The sequence below is a fragment of the Pongo pygmaeus genome, chromosome 20 (genome assembly GCF_028885625.2).
Source record: "Pongo pygmaeus isolate AG05252 chromosome 20, NHGRI_mPonPyg2-v2.0_pri, whole genome shotgun sequence".
NCBI classification, from domain to species: domain Eukaryota; kingdom Metazoa; phylum Chordata; class Mammalia; order Primates; family Hominidae; genus Pongo; species Pongo pygmaeus.
The window spans coordinates 60409683-60415469 of record NC_072393.2 but is presented as its reverse complement, the minus strand read 5'-3'; positions in this window follow the sequence as shown (position 1 = coordinate 60415469).

The window sequence follows — 5787 nt, the reverse complement described above, 5'->3', positions numbered from 1 at the left end:
CGAATATAGGCCTGTCATTGCTCCCGCTGAACGTCGCTCCTGATCCTTGAAGGCGTTCTATTGGTTTCTGGAAGGGATGCGCCCTGCCCCCTTTCGCGGATTGGGTGGTAGCTCCAAGGCGCGGCGTTCGATTGGCCTCCCGCGCAGCCTGCTAGGATTGGCTCAGGTTTTCCTCCCCGCTCCTCCTCCTCCTCCCGCCTCAGGGCACAACACGCCAGCGCGAGGACCCGAACGTCAATCAAGAGACCTGTGTCGTGCTGATTGGATGTATCCGCCCCCCTCTCCTAAAACAATTGGTCTGGGGGAGGAGCTACGACAGTCCAGGGGCGGGAAGTCGTCCGTCAAGTTTAGAGCTCTTTTTAATTGGTTGCGGGGGCATATTCTGCCTTGAAGTCATTGGTTGGTCCTGGAAGTGGGTGGGGAAAGCGGAGGAAGGCATGGAGTGTGGGCGTTAGGGGCCGCGTACCTAATGGGAGACAGACAGGTGCCTTTAAAGCGGGGGCCGAGCCGAAGTCATCTGCCAATCAAAACAGCCACTGGGCCAAGTGGGAGGAGCTGGGCAAGAAAGTCCACCCCTTTCTCTTCGTTTGGTCCTAACAGTTATCATTCATGCTAGTTTGACCAATAGCGTGGCGAGTGGGCGGTAGCTGCTCGTAGAGCGTGTGAAAGAGGGTGTATGTAGCTGGCAGAAGTGGGACTTGGTCGCAACCCTTGCGTCCCGGCCAGGTAAGCTGCTTCCCTGTCTCTCAGCTGCCTCGTCTTTCTCCAAGTGCCTCTATGTTGGCACATCTCTGAAATTCATTATTTGCTGAGTGAAAGAAGAAAGGGACCAGAGACACTGCTTTAAGTCACTGGCACCGTGCATGGCAGAATTGGTTGGGAAGCGTGAAGCGTGGAGTTTTTGTCCTGCCCCTGCCTGGTTAGGCGACCAGATGGTGGGACAGTCATTCTCTGCATCTCCGCTTCCTTAGTGTGTTGAGGACGCTGCAGAAGGTACAGAGGAGACGGGTGGCTCCCTAATGCCTGCTGGTTTCAGGTCTCAGCTCTGTTGTCTTCCTGGAGAGAAAACTTCCCTGACCTCCCAGGCGGAGCGCTCCTGCGCGCTTTGTTCGTTAGGATTTATTTTTGTACGTCTACCGTCATTTTCGTAATTATTCGGTTTCCGTCTGGATTTTGCATCTCCAGCACTTAGCACGGAGGAAGTAGTCAGTAACCATTTGTCAAAGGAATAGATGAATGAATGTGAGGAATGACTTGAGATTCAAAACTTACTAGACACTGAGGCTTCCACGAACTGGGAGGCATTTGCCCAGGGTCACACAACCGAGATGGGAAGCCAGATCCGCCCCTTCCTGTCTAGGTGGTGGAAAGTAAGATAAATCCCAGGGAGAGGTGAACGTGAACAAGTATGGAGCCGTTCAGCACCACCCGCATCAGAATGGTCTGAGGCAAGGGGGAGGAGGAATGCTTGCAAAAATGCATATTCGTAGGCCCACACACAGACAACGGGAATGAAGCCTGGAGTTATTGTTCTAGAGCTTTGCTATTCAAATTGTGGCCCCTGGACAAAGTATTGCTTCTCAGACATCTCCGGAATCACCTAGCAATGTGTTAAAATGCAAATTCTGCTTTTCTAACAAGTGCCCAGTGACGTACACGGTCCACAGTTCACACTTTGCACACCAAGGATCTAGTGATGACTTTCAAACTTGGCTGCACATCAGAGTCACCTGAGGAACTTTTTGTTGTTGTTGTTGTTGTTGAGACGAAGTCTTGCTCTTGTCCCCCAGGCTGGAGTGCTGTGGCACAATCTAGGCTCACTGCAGCCTCTGCCTCCCGGGTTCAAGTGATTCTCCCGCCTCAGCCTCCCAAGTAGCTGGGATTACAGGCGTGAGCCACCGCGCCCGGTGTAAGAGCCACTTACAGAGTCTTCTTTTCTACAGCAGTGCTTCTGAAATGTGGCCTTGGGTCAGGCGCGTACCCATCACCTGGGAACTTGTTTGAAAGGCACATTTTTGAGCCCCACCCTAGACTGAATCAGAAACTCTGGGCCCAGCAACTATGTTTTAACAAGCCCTCAGTGTAATTCTGAAGCGTATTAAATTTTGAGAACCTCTGTTCTGAGACTACTAGGGCTGCAGGCCCAGGTGACTCAAGATTCCTTTCCTGAGATTCACACCCTCATGCCACAGCCCCATTGGTAGATGCCGGATATTTTGGCCAAGGGAGATGGGGGATTCTGAACAGGATTGTGGACCATGGGTCCTTCCCTGGCAGACCAGTATGTAGAGATCAGCAAAGGTTGTCATTTTCAAACAGGGTTGACCCACAGGGTCAGGGATAAAATTGAGAAAACAGACTTGAGTTATGCAACCTGGGGTAGTTCAGCCACTCAAAGGAACCTCCTGGGTGTGTCGACTTTTTGACTTGAGGAAGGAGAGAGATTTAGAGATTGCCACTGAGGTCCAGAGACAGAGCTCTGGGTTGAAGGACAGGGATCCAGAGATACACAGAGTGGTGACGGGGAGGCCCAGAGAGGGGAACAGAAAGAGCAAAATCTCAGACAGGACCTAGAAAGTCAGAGGGAGACCCAGATAGCATGAGCTGGAGGGAGGGAGAGAGAGAGGGAAGGTGGAGAGAGGGAGGGGAGGTGGAGGGAGGGAGGGAGGGAGAGAGGGGAGGAGAGGGAAGATGGAGAGGAAGGGAGAGGGAAGGTGGAGGGAGGGAGAGGGAAGGTGGAGAGAGGGTGAGAGGGAGGGAGAGAGGGAGGGGAGGTGGAGGGAGGGAGGGAAAGAGGGGAGGGGAGAGAGGGAGGGAGGGGAGAGAGGGAGGGAGGGAGAGAGGGGAGGTGGGGAGAGGGAAGGAGGGAGAGGGGAGGTGGAGAGAGGGGAAGGTGGAGAGAGGGAGGAGAGGTAGAGAGAGGGAAGGTGGAGAGAGGGAAGGTGGAGTGAGGGGAGGTGGAGAAAGGGGAAGTGGAGAGAGGGAGGGAGAGAGGGAGGGGAGGAGGAGAGAGGGTAGGTGGAGACAGGGAGAGAGAGAGGGGAGGTGGAGAGAGGGAAGGTGGAGAGAGGGAGGGAGGGAAAGGGGAGGTGGAGGGAGGGAGGGAGAGAGGGAACGTGGAAAGAGGGAGGGAGAGGGCAGGTGGAGAGTGGGAGGGAGGGAGAAGAGAGGTGGAGAGAGGAAGGGAGAGAGAGAGGGGAGGTGGAGAGAGGGATGGACGGAGAGAGGGGAGCTGGGGAGAGGGAGGGAGAGAGAAGGGAGCTGGAGAGAAGAAGGGAGGGAGAGAGGGGAGCTGGAGAGAAGAAGGGAGGGAGAGAGGGGAGCTGGAGAGAGGGAGGGAGGGAGAGAGAGAAGGGAGGTGGATAGAGGGAGGGAGAGAGGGGAGCTGGAGAGAGGGAGGGAGGGAGAGAGGGGAGGTGGAGAGAGGGAGGGAGAGAGGCGGGGAGAGGGAAGGTGGAGAGAGGGAGGGAGGAAAAGAGGGGAGGGAAGGTGGAGAGAGGGAAGGAGGGAGGGTAGGTGGAGAGAGGGAGGGAGAGAGGGGAGGTGGAGGGAGAGAGAGGGAAGGTGGAGTGGGGGGGAGGTGGAGAGAGGGAGGGAGAGAGAGGGGAGGTGGAGAGAGGGAGGGAGGGAGAGAGAGGGGACCTGGAGAGAGGGAGGGAGGGAGAGAGGGGAGCTGGAGAGAGGGAGGGAGGGAGGCGGGAAAAAGGGAAGTTGGAGAGAGGGAGGGAGGGAGAGAGGGGAGGGAAGGTGGAGAGAGGGAGGGAGGGTAGGTGGAGAGAGGGAGGGAGAGAGGGAAGGCAGAGAGAAGGGGAGGTGGAAAGAGGGAGGGAGAGAGAGGGGAGGTGGAGAGAGGGAGGGAGAGAGAGGGGAGGTGGAGAGAGGGAGGGAGAGAGAGGGGAGGTGGAGAGAGGGAGGGAGAGAGAGGGGAGGTGGAGAGAGGGAGGGAGAGAGACAGGAGGTGGAGACGCGGAGGCATCATCTTCCCACCAGGCTGCTGCTTGTCCTGGTAACACCTCTTAGGTAACTAACAGAAGCCCGACCTTGTAGGTCAGGTGACTAGCGCTGCCTCCTTAGTACCACCATGAAGCCCAGCTCAGGAGCACAGAGTAAATGGAACCCCTGGAGTTGCTCTTCCTTAACCTCTCCAGGGAGACGGTTTCATGCCACCCGCTAGGACAGCCCCTGCTGTCCCCTGGAAACTCTCCTGACTGTCTGCAGGCCACATTCCCCTCAGCCCAAGTAAAGGTGGTGCTCCTGGCCGAGCCCCAGTTCCCAAGACTCAGTGACTGGAGGTCAGGGGAGGGGAAGTGTGCTCCTTCTGCTCACCTGGCAGGACTTTTATAGCAACCAGGTCCTACCAGGGCAGGGAGCCTGCCTGCCTCACCTGTGCGCGGCTCCACACAGTCCCTCAACACTGGTTACAAATAAGAGGCCAGGCCAGGCACAGGGTAATCCCAGCACTTTGGGAGGCGAGGCAGGCGGATTATTTGAGGTCAGGAGTTCGAGACCAGCCTGGCCAACATGGTAAAACCCCATCTTGGCTGGGCGCGGTGGGTCGCACCTGTAATCCCAGCACTTTGGGAGGCCGAGGCGGGCAGATCACAAGGTCAGCAATTCAAGACCAGCCTGGCCAACATGGTGAAACCCCGTCTTTGTTAAAAATACAAAATTAGCCAGGCGTGGTGGTGGGTGCCTGTAATCCCAGCTATTCTGGAGGCTGAGGCAGGAGAATCACTTCAACCCGGGAGGCGGAGTTTGCAGTGAGCCAAGACCATGTCATTGCACTCCAGCCTGGGTGACAGAGCAAGACTCCGTCTGAAAAACAAACAAACAAAACCCATGGGCGCCTGTAATCCCAGCTACTCAGGAGACTGAGGCAGGAGAATCACCTGGACCCGGGAGGTGGTTTCCATGAGCCAGGATTATGCCACTGCACTCCAGCCTGGAACAGAGTGAGACTCTGTCTCAAAAAGAATAAATAAAAAATAATAAGAGGCCAGACACAGTGGCTCAAGCCTGTAACCTTAACACTTAGGGAGGCTGAGGTGGAAAGGTCACTTGAGCACAGGAGTTCAAGCCCAGCCTGGGTAATAGAGCACGACCCTGTCTATAAACGATTTAAAAATGGGGCTGGGGTGGTGGCTCACGCCTGTAATCCTGGCACTTTGAGAGGCTGAGGTGGGCATATCATGAGGTCAGGAGTTCGAGACCAGCCTGACCAACATGGCGAAACCCTGTCTCTACTAAAAACTATAAAAATTAGTGGGGCGTGGTGGCGCATGCCTGTAATCCCAGCTACTCAGGAGGCTGAGGCAGGAGAATTGCTTGAACCCAGGAGGTAGAGGTTGCAGTGAGCCAAGATTGCACCACTGTACTCTAGTCTGGGTGACAGAGTGAGACTCCACCTCAGAAAAAAAAAAAAAAAATTTAAATTAACCAGGAGGCCAGTTGCAGTGGTTCATGCCTGTAATCCCAGCCCAGGAGTTTGAGGCTGTAGTGAGCTTGATCGCATCACTGTACTCCAACCTGGGCAACAGAGACCCTGTCTCTAAAAAAAACCCAGTAATAACAGGACCTGGTTATAAAGCGCTGATGGCAAGTCCCATGCTAAGTGCTTTCTGCACATTCTTTCCAGTCCTGGGCACCTGGGCGTAGGTGTGGAGGCTTGGAAAGGTGAGGAGGCTGGCCTGAGGTGGACAGCAATCCCGGTCGGCCTGCGCTGAGATCTGTGGCTGTCGGCAGCCACATCATTTGCTATCAAAGTGACTGAGGTTCTCCAGGGGGTTG